This window comes from Gracilinanus agilis, chromosome 6 (genome assembly GCF_016433145.1).
Source record: "Gracilinanus agilis isolate LMUSP501 chromosome 6, AgileGrace, whole genome shotgun sequence".
In the NCBI taxonomy this organism is placed as follows: domain Eukaryota; kingdom Metazoa; phylum Chordata; class Mammalia; order Didelphimorphia; family Didelphidae; genus Gracilinanus; species Gracilinanus agilis.
Window position 1 is genome coordinate 185,646,644 of NC_058135.1, and position 11,800 is coordinate 185,658,443.

Below are 11,800 nucleotides of genomic sequence, written 5' to 3' on the forward strand. Positions count from 1 at the left end.
CCTTTTAGAGTCTTGAATCTTCTTTTATTCATCATATTTCATCAGTATTTGGCTGCTGATGGAAACACTGATATCTTTGATGTCTGGAAGACAAAAACTCTAAGTCTTCCAGTTCTCTAGAGTACACGTGGTCTTCCTCTTTTCAAGAATATATATATACATATATATATTTGAATATAAAATATATACACATGTATGTGTTTTGGGGGAAGAGAGGAGAAGGGATATTGAGGTCAAGGACATAGCTGAGAACAAGACTTTTCTCCTCCCCTTCCTCCATGACCAAGGAATCTTCATGGTGTTTCCAGACTTTTCCAATGAGCAATTCTCATTTTAGCTCTCTGGAATTTAACATAAGTTCCAAAGGACACAAGTAAAATACCTCCAATAACTTAAAAAAGCTTCCCATGCAACATCATTCTAATTCATTCAATCATTTTAAAATATCTAAGCATTGATTGACTTCATGCATAGTCTAGCTATGACTGATTCAAAAGAGCTAGTGAAAACTTAATTTGTTCTTAGCATACACAACTGAGAGACATTTTGGGTTCAAATGTCAGAGTATAGGTACTTGTTTACTTTAAGTAGAATGGAATAATTAATCTATGGCTATGGTATCATGAGGTATCCTTGGATAGATTTAATAGGAGTTTATGACTTTGAATGTGAAAAATTCATCTTCATTTCTGTTGACCTCTACTTACAATTTAGTATTAATTTCAATTATGAATATAGATATCAAATATTATTCTGGGAAGAGGTCCAGAGGTTTCACTAAGCATCAATATTGGTCTGTGATCCATGAAAATTTTAAAAATCCTTGGTTTAAGATATACTTGTACAGGCATGGAATCATAGAATAGTGTTTCAGAGGAGGTAAAGTACCATATGAGGAAAAGAGAAAAGGCCAATTTAACTAATATGTAGAATTAAGAGAGGGTAATAATGCACAATAAGGCTGGAAAAGTAAGTTAAGGTTCAGTTGTGAAAAAATTTAAAGGCCAAACAGAGAAGTATTTTTTTACTTTAATTTTTAATTTAAAGTCAATAGGGAAATACTAGAATGCATTGAGTAGGGTAGTGGCATATTTAAATCTTCACTTAATAAAAATTACTTTGATAACTATTTGAGGAATGGATTAGAGTGGGAAGGAGTTGTTACAGAAAAGAATTAAAAGTTTACTACAATAGTTCAGTTGAGAAGCAAATTGAGCAAAAACAAAGATGATAACTATGTGAATAGAGTTAGAGGCAACAGATCCTGTGGAGCCTGAAACAGAAAAATTTACCTGTGTTATGCCATGAGTATAGAAATTATGTTGATATCTTCCTCCTCCACATCTCCACTGTGGTTTCCTCAGTGAGTTGAGAATTCTCTATCTATTCCCTTAGCTTCATGCAAGCTGCCATTAACTTGATTTGGAGTGAACATACATTATGAAAAAAGAGAGCAATATATCCACCAACCAAGACTGGCTTTTATTTAGCTGATTGTATAGCAATTATGTCAAAAATGATAAATGTCATGTAAAGGCAGTCTGTCATTCAAATGAAATTGTCCTATAAAAGGGCATTCATAATTGCAAGGTCAAGAGCAAAGTATACTGGGGTCAAACAGTCAAAATGATGATTATATTCATATTCATTGCAATGCTTATTATCAGACCATTCAATTTGTTCAACCAACTGCATTTTCATCAGAGGCAGAAATTAAACATTGTGTTTAGTTTCATCATTAAAATGGTAGTTCAAATGATCATTTTTTAAAAACATCTCTAGCTGTTTGCTTGGCATTACATAAAAATAGACTGAGTCCAGTGTGATCATAATTTTAAATATGTTCTTAAAATTACAAAAATAATTTCTTAGAGTATATGTGGTTATATTAATTGATAATCATAAGAAGTAATATCAATACCCATATAATTTATTTCTCTTAACTAAAAAGTTAGTGGAAATAATCAACAAGTTTAATAAAGTTGCAGGATACAAAATAATACACACAAACCATCAGCATTTCTATATATTTCCAACACATCACAGCAGGAAGAATTAGAAAGAGAAATTCCATTTAAAATCACCCTAGACAATATAAAATACTTAGGAACCTATCTGCCAAGACAAACATAGGAATTATAGAAACACAACTACAAAACCCTTTCCACACAATTAAAACTAGATCTAAACAATTGGAAAAACGTTGAGTGCTCATGGGTAGAATGAGCTAACATAAAAATGACCATTCTACTCAAATTAATTTACCTATTTAGTGCCATACCTATCAAACTACCAAAAAACTTTTTTACTGAATTAGAAAAAACTATAACAAAGTTCATTTGGAAGAACAAAAGATCAAAAATATCAAGGGAAATAATAAAAAAAAATATGAAGGAAGGTGGCCTAGCAGAACCAGCTCTTAAAATGTACTATAAAGCAGCAGTCATTAAAACAATATGGTACAGGATAAGAGACAGAAGGGAGGATCAGTGGAATAAACTAGGGGTAAGCACCCTCACAAGACAGTCTTTGATAAACCCAAAGAACCCAGCTTTTGAGACAAAAAACCACAATTTAACAAAAACTGCTGGGAAAATTAGAAAACAATATGGGAGATATTAGGCCTAGATCAATGTCTTACACCCTACCAAGATAAACTCAGGATGGGTGAATGACTTGAATATAAAGAAGGAAACTCTAAGTAAATTAGGGGAGCACAGAATAGTATATTTGTCAGATCTATGGGAAAGGAAAGATTTTAAAACCAAGCAAGAGTTAGAAAAAATATAAAATGTAAAATAAATAATTTTGACTACATTAAACTAAAAACTTTTTGTACAAACAAAACTAATGGTACCACAATTAGAAGGGAAGCAACAAATTTGGAAAAAATCTTTATAACAAAAAACTCAAAGGGGTAATTACTCAAATATACAAGGAGCTAAATCAATTTTACAAAAAAGTCAAGCCATTCACCAACTCATAAATGGGCAAGGGACACAAATAGGCAATTCTCAGATAGAGAAATCAAAATTATCAATAAGCACATGAGATAGTGTTCTAAATCTCTAATAATTAGAGAAATGCAAATCAAAACAACTCTAAGGTATCACCTCACACCCATCATATTGGCTAAAATGACAACAGGGGAGAGTAATAAATACTGGAAGGGATGTGGCAAAATTGGGATATTATTTCATTCCTGGTACAGTTGTGAACTGATCCAACCATTTTGGATGGCAATTTGGAACTATGCTCAAAGGGCTTTAAAAGACTATCTGCCTTTTGATCCAGCCATAGCACTGCTTGGATTATACCCCAAAGAAATAATAAGAAAAAAGACTTGTACAAAAATATTTATAGCCACGCTTTTTTCCAAAAAATTGGAAAACGAGAGGATGTCCTTCGATTGGGGAATGGCTGAACAAATTGTGGTATCTGTTGGTGATGGAATAGTATTGTGCTCAAAGGAATAAGGAACTGGGGGAATTCCATGTGAACTGGAACAACATGCAGGAATTGATGCAGAGTGAAAGGAGAAGATCCAGGAGAACATTGTACACAGAGACGGATACACTGTGGTATAATCGAACATAACAGACTTCTCTACTATAGCAGTAATGCAAGGATCCAGAGCAAGGCTGAGGGACTTATGAGAAACAAAACTAGCCACATTCAGAGGAAGAACTGTGGGAGTAGAAACACAGAAGAAAAAGAACTGCTTGAACACATGGGCTGATGGGGATATTATTGGGGATGTAGACACTAAACAATAAATCTAGTCCAACTATCAATAATATGGAATTAGGTCTTGATCAATGATACATGTAAAACCTAGTGGAATTGTGTGTTGGCTAAGGGGCTTAGGGGTTTGGGGGGAGAGGGAAAGAACATTAAATATGTAACTATGGGAAAATATTCAAAATAAATGTTTTAAATAAATAATTTATTTCTCTTCATTAATAACCTATATAGAAAACCACAAATTGATATGGCCACTTAATACTTCTTGTTCACATGCATTAATATTTCAGCTCTTCTAGTCATGATTTTTATTATCCTTCAAGGTCCTCACCCTAATTTAAAAATTAATAAAGAGGAAGGAAGGAAAAGAAGGAATGAAGAAGGAAGGAAAGAAAAGAGGAAGGATGGGAAGGAGGGAAGGAAAAGAATGTAGGAGTAGAAAGTAGATTAGAGATGGGAAAAGAATGAGAAGAATAAATGGATTTAGGAAGAAGACATGGAATGAAGAGATGAATACAGATGAAAAGAAAGAGGGGAAAGCAGAAAAGAGAATAAAAGGAGAAGAAGAGAACAGAAAAAAGCTAAAAAGAAGCCATACAGAAAGAAAGGTGAAGCAAAGAAACAAAGTACAATTGAAGGAAAGAAGGGAGAGATAAAAGAGAAGTGTATGAAGGCAGGAGAACAGGGAAAGAAATGTAAGAAAAAAGGAAGGGATAATATGGAGGAGAAGAGGAAAAAAGGGCAAAGATGAAGAAATAGAAAGAGGATACTGCATCATATGTATTATTTACAATTAGCCTTTTATCAAGCAATCAGAACCACTGATGATTTTGATCAATTGATTTAAGTACTTGTCCAACCATATTAGAAAAGATGACTTGATGTTAGAATATTGGTTGGTCCAGATGACCTTAGGGATTCCTTCCATCTCTGAAGTTCTATTATTCTGTGATTTCCAATCTTATCCAATCCAATAGTTTGTTATACTTAAAGCTCTTCACCCCAATCTTGGCTGATCTGAACTGAAGCTCATTAGCACCTGGGGATTTTAAAATCAAAAGCATAGTCTGGGGCTCTATATTCAGGACAGTTTTATCAGGCCAATCAATGGTCTTCCTACTACAAACATATGGTAGTATATTCACACCATTTAAACTGCAAGTTGGAAGACATGCCAAGTGTAATACATTTTCACTTGCTTATGAAAACATTTCTACTCTTCTTTACGTAAGAGACTTTAAGGTCAGTCTTCCATCTGTTTTTTTTTCCCAAATAGAATAAAATTGGGCATTTATTCATTAAAGGCTGACAAAATGGAGTATCAAGATATCAAAATAATTGAATGTGGACTTTAATAACAGTTCTATTTCCATCTGATATGTCAAATCTATTTTCATACCAAAACAATCAAATGGAGATCTATATATTGGGATGTTTAAAAACATTCATTTATATAGGCATCACTGCCAAAATACAGATCTACCAAAATTTCAAGCCTCTTGCTGGCCACTTTTGTGTTATTTTGGTAATATTATGAATGAAAAGGTAAATCTCACTGTGTAGGATTCTAATAATTTAACAACAACAAGATGTTTTTCTTTTTTTAATTGAAAAGACAAACTGTTCCATATGAGAATTCTGGTTTGGGAAAAAGTTGGATCTTATTCATCTAAGAAGATTTTTAACATTTCAGGGGAGAACTAAGTGGAGTATTAGAAGAACCACAATCCTGTTCAATTCTTAGCCAATTTAAATTGCATCTTAGCCAATTTAAATTGCATATTGGGAATACCCCCATCTGTTATGTGACTGTGATCCAACCCCAGTCTAAGTATCTAATATTTGGAAGATTTATCTTCCACTTTAATTTAGATGCATAGGGATAATTTGGTTAATCAGACTTTCATACCTTTTCAGATGAACCTCTCAATATGTTGAGTGGAGTCTAACCCATATTGGCATTTATTCATTTAATATTTATTCCATAGTGCTTCCATGAATTAGCTAGTCTCCTTTTTAGGCATGCATCAGATTAGTTGGTTATTTGCTTCAAAAGGAATTTAAATTGAGCAGGCCCTAAACTTAAGCATTTAAAATATAGTGAATGCTTTTAAGGTATAGCATCTCTTGTTAATCCTAGGTTATTTTTATTTTGTATATATTCTGTCTGTCAATCTCCCTTTGTAGAGTGCTTGCTTATGAAACGGATTGTATTCATTGGTGACTGAATAAGAAAAATAGGCCAAGATTGTAGTTGGCTTTCTCAGTTTTATTTCTACCTACTGAGCAGCATTTTGGGGAGAAAATAATTCTGGTACCTTAGTCACAATGAAAGATAGAACAATAAGGTGCCCAATGAATTCTGTGTGTTAGTATGCCACAAGTATTCCAGACAGATATTGCAAAACATTTCATAAAGCTTGGAGATAAAGTTTTGTATATGGTGATTATCATATTATATCTTACTTTCATTGGATGCTGCAAAATATATTGGGAAATAATTACCAGATGAAAAAGGTAATGAGATGTCTGCAACAAACTAATTGTTAAAGAGTGAATTAGACATGTATGAGTTGAAAACAAAAGAATGAATATTTAATGGCATTAGATCTCCTGAAACTCTATTCTTGATATTAAGAGGTATAACTATTATTTTCCTCTAAATTATTAATAATTTTTTTAAGTTTGAGTTTCCCAGCATATCATAGTTCTCATGACCTGAGGTGAATAATGTAGGCTTACCTCTAATATAATTATAATGTGTCTGACCTTCTGAACTCCTATAAACTGAAGCCTGCTTGGTTTCTCCTCCTTTTTCAATACATGAGGATACCATTACTGGACTTTCTGAGCAAAGAAAAGGATAATAAAACAACTTTAATTTCAATAAATAGTTATTAATCATCTTCTATGTGCAAATCATTGTGCAAGGCACTAGAGGAACAAAGATGTAAAATAAAGCTGTCCTTGGCCTCTAGCAGAATGATAACAATAATCGAACACATAGATTAGTAAATATGAATCAAGTATATTTTTTAAAAAGGGAAAAGCTAATTAAATTCTAAAAGAAAATTTGAGGATAAAATGAATATTTATATTGCATTTTAATTTTATTTCCTTAAATATTTCCCAATTAAATTTTATTCTGATTCTGGCACTACTCTCAGGTATTTGGGATCATATGTAGGCTGCATGCACAATGCCTTTGTACTAGATAATCTTTAGGTTTTGTTGTAGTTCCTAAGAAAGCAAAACACTTTGAATATAAAAGTAGGAAATTGGGAACCATCTAATCATTGAAGTCAATGAAGCAGTGACTACTGAAGCTGATATGAATGAATTATATCAACAGAGGCAAAATGTAAAAAAGAGAATAAAAGAGCTAAGGACAAAGTCTCGAAAGATACCGATATTTGGAGATTTAAGCAGAAAGTGGCCTCGAGAAGAACAAGATAGGCAGGATGAAGACCAGGAGAAAATAATATTAGAAAAGACAAGTAGTTAGCATAATGGATAGAGCAAAGCATTTGGAGACACAAAAAATGTACTCAAATTCTGCCTTCAACACTTGATAACAGTGGGACCCTGGGTATTACTTGGACTCCCTTAGTGTCAGTTTCCATTTCTGTAAAAATAAGTGATTGGATTGAATTACTTCCAATATCCCTTCATGCTTTAATATATGATCTTATCCTAAGCCACCATAGAAGAGGTCTATCAAGAACTGAAGGCTAGTCAATAGTCTCAAATACTACAGGAAGGTCAATGAGGATTAGGGCTGAAAACAGTCATTAGATTGAGAAGCTGAGTGTATATAGTGGAGCTCATTGACCTTGAAACTTGCTACTTCATTTGAAGATTAGTGATAAAAAACAGATCTCGGGGAATTAAGGAGTGAGTGGCAAGGAAATGGAAGCCATAAGTATGCACTGATCATTTTATTATTTCAACTGAAAGAGTAAGAGAGATAAAGGTTCAGAAATTGAGAAGTAATAGAGCCAAGGAACTTCTATTTTAGAGACATTCATACCTGACTACATTTGTAGGCAAGAGAGTAGAGGCTACAAATGTGTGTTTATATGTATATAAATTCATGTATATATATATATATAGCATATATACATATATATGAATGAAGATGAATTATGGTTATGAATGGAGACTCTCAATAAAACAAATTTTGAGGAATGTAGAAAAGAGTTGAACCAAGATTTTAAGTGACAAAATTAGCCTTTTCCAAAAGGAATCCCACCTTTTTGTCATAGACCAAATGCAAGGTGAAGAAAATGACTGAAGACTGAGAGACCTTTTGATTTATAGACAGGACAAAGTTCTTGAAGGGTGGAGGGACGGTTTCATGGGATTTTCTGAGAAAAGTAAAAGTATGGATGGAGGTCAGGACTTGAGGAAAGAGAAAAGGATTTTTAATAGTGTCCATGAGAAGTGGTGATAGAGTCATAAATAAAAGGAAAACCCTGCTTCAACCACTAAATCCTTCCATGCACATCTATCTATATGGGGCAATTGCTCAGGTGTGTAATCACTTAGCCATGTTTCTGGGCTGCACATTAGTCCAGAGAAGGACTCAAGTGCACAATTATACTACGCTGTGCCTTGTGCATTTAGCTAAGTTATAGTAAGGTACTTAGGGTTTTGAAAAAATTATTGCTCCTCATTCTGTTAGTTGTGGCTTCAGTCCCATCCCAGGGAAGAACCTGCTCTCATCTAATTAGCATTCTCCTTATAAAATGGCCATGGGAGAAAATTAACAAGGAGAACCACATAATGGAAATGAGTAGAAATATATGTTTAAGAATAAGCAACCTCATTTGTAACTTTTTTTTTAAAGAGAGGCTCCTGAAAGAAAGAGGAAGTTAGGAAGGAAATAAAACAGAATTTATTAAATACCTACTATGTGTCACCCACAATGCAAAGGGCTTTATGATTATGATTTCATTTGATCCTCACAACAACCTGGGGAGGGAGGGACTATTATTATCCCCATTTTCTATTTGAGAAAACTGTGACTTTAAAGAGGGTAAGTGATTATCCCAGTGTCCCACAGCTCTTAAGTGTCTTAGGTCAGATTTAAACTTAGATCTTGATGACTCCAGGTATAGCTTTCAATCTGCTGCCCCACATGTATTTACTCTGTAGTCAACAGATCTTTTTCAGTCACAGAAAGGTAATCTGAAATTTGGTCATATCTCACTAAATCCATCACCAGATAGCAATACTTACTCATCCCACCCCTCCAACTTCCAACCTAATATAAGATCATGGGGAGAGGTAGGGAGAGTGGTTCATTTTGCCAAACCACTCTAAAGCACAGAAGCAAGATGGAAGACAGTGAAGAAGGTCTTTCCAATCTGGACTTTTCTTGTATGAGTGTGAAGGTACCATAAATTGGTTTGCATACTAGTTATATATCTAGGAGTTAGATGATCTAACAATTTAAGACTTCATCTGCTCCTTGAAATCCAAATGACTTACATAGTTTAGCTTTTTTGTTTTTGTTTTTGTTTTTTGTTTTTTCATCCTGAACCAGATCTTCAGTGTTAAAAGGAGAGGGGTAATACATTCAAAATCAAATCTATTTCCTTGGAACAAATCCTTTATGCTGTAAATCCATTAGAAAATGCTTAGGACCTCAGAAAAGAAGGAAAGCATATAGCCCTAGATATGGCTCCATAGCACATGTAGGGAACCACATGTATTAGACAACATACCCAGCCTTAAAAGTGGCAACATATGGCAGCAGTGGTAGAGAGGGGGAAGGCTCTTTGGGACAAGCCAGAAATGATAAGAATCAAAGAATCAAAGTTAGAAGCAGCAGATCATTAGTGGTCCACATCTTCAAACCAAAGAACTTGTTGAAAAACAATGAGTTCATCAACCAAACTTCACGAACAATACTAGTTTCTTGTACTTAAGAGAAGAGAACTAATACCAAATGATAGAGAACTGTGATCCCTTTCCTTTCTTTTGACATCTAGATGTATGTCAAATTCTATTTTTTTTCCCTATGGAAAAAAAATCCTGGGTCAGGATAACAAATTACAAAAAAAAGGATATTTTTTGTTGAGGTATCATGATTCAATATAATCAGTGTAAATCTAGAAGTATACTACTAAATTTTGGTGTAATCCTATGATCTATAATTAATATAATTATGGAATATACACATATATATGCATGTATTTCAAAGGCTTATTGATATCATTATGGCTTATCTTTTCACAATATCACTAAGTGTTGATATCTAGCTCATCCATTATCTCTTAATTACATATGACTCTTTTCCATGTCAGTCAGTTAGGGATTAAATATTTATTAAGTGCCTACTATGTGCCAATCACTATGCTAAGCTCTGGAGATAGTTCTTCAGTCTTTTCAGTAATTTGTAAGTCACCATGACCTCATTTAGATTATCTTGCCAAAGATAATAAAGGAGTTTACCATTTCCTTCTTCAGCTCATTTTACAGTTGAAGAAACTAAGGCAAATAGGGTTGTGACTTGCCCATGGTCACTCAGAGAGTAAGTGTCTCAGACCAGATTTGAACTCAGGAAGATTAGTCTTTCATAATTCCATATTATAAGTGGTAGGGAAGCAGCCAGAAGACAGGGAGAGTTTGAAGATAATTATGAGTGGGAATGATAGATGAGACAATCTGGTGGATAAGACAGGATAGAATGAAATTAATTGTCCGTGTTCTATAAATCCTTCATAGAGTATTCACACAACATATTTAGGACCTTCGTTCAAGTCACTTTACATGGTATACCAATGGAGCATATTGTCTATCAATTTTTTTTCTTCAGTCTTGCTTCATGATTAACCCACTTCTTTTTTGTATCACAACAGAATGTGGATTTCACTAAGTACATGCAGGAAAGATCTATATTTGAGGGGGCAAAATTTTGAGAAATGTGCATGTTCTATTTTCACAATATCAGGTGATAGAGGAATACTAAGCAAAAAAGTCTATGGAAAAATTAGATTTTTTTTCATTATAAAAAAGGCAAATAAAAATAACTGCCTATCAATATACCTTCTGCACCATCTTTACCTGACATATATCAGGTAAAGATATATAGAAACATACATACATATATATACACACATGCGCACACACACACACACACATATATATATATATATTTAGAGTACAATTGATGAAGCTTAAAGATAGGAGTGTTAAGGCCTTCATAAATTATCTTCTCATAAATTATCTTCTCTAGTAAGAATCAGGAAACTACCAGCCTTGTTTCTATGTGGTCTGTGGGCTAAAATGATTTTTATATTTTAAAATAAAATTGTTGTATTAATAAATGTAAAAACTGTAAAACATTCTTAGCTTAGTAGAATAAAAACAGGGACAGACAAGATTTATCTTTCTGACTATAAATTGTGGACCCTTTTTCTATGGGAAAACACAATTTTACCAAGTCATAATGAATTAAATATACCTTCTAAGTGTTTAATAAATGTTTATTGAATTGAATACAATTAAATACTAAATCTCCTTAAGAATGATACTGATTTTACATTCTAGCATTTGTTACCAAACCTGAAAAATATGTTTCACAGTCCTCAAGGGTGAATTTTCACTTATCAAACAAATATTTCAGGGTGAGCAAGGCATATTAGGCCCTCTTATGAATTATTGTCCATAAATGTGTTAGCCAGCTTCAGTTGAATGGTGAAAAAAACTATGGGCTTACTGCCTATCGAAGGGACTATGTGGCTACTCCAGGCAATGCTTATAATCAATCAGTAACCAAATATTTCCTGAGTCCTTGTAGTGATCCATTCTCTGTATGAAATGCTTTAGGAAAGAAAGGTATAACCATAAACTCGAGAAATATAAATACAGTGGTTCAAACAAGACTAACAAAATTAAAATGGTTCCAAAGTGATAAGTAATACAGAATTAGATGTCAAGTATCGTGTTACACCAGGACTACATTAACTCACACCTGCATTGCTAAAATGGTACCTTAGTTGACCTTCCTATTTGTCCTCCTCAACTTTAATACATCTTTCACAAAGAT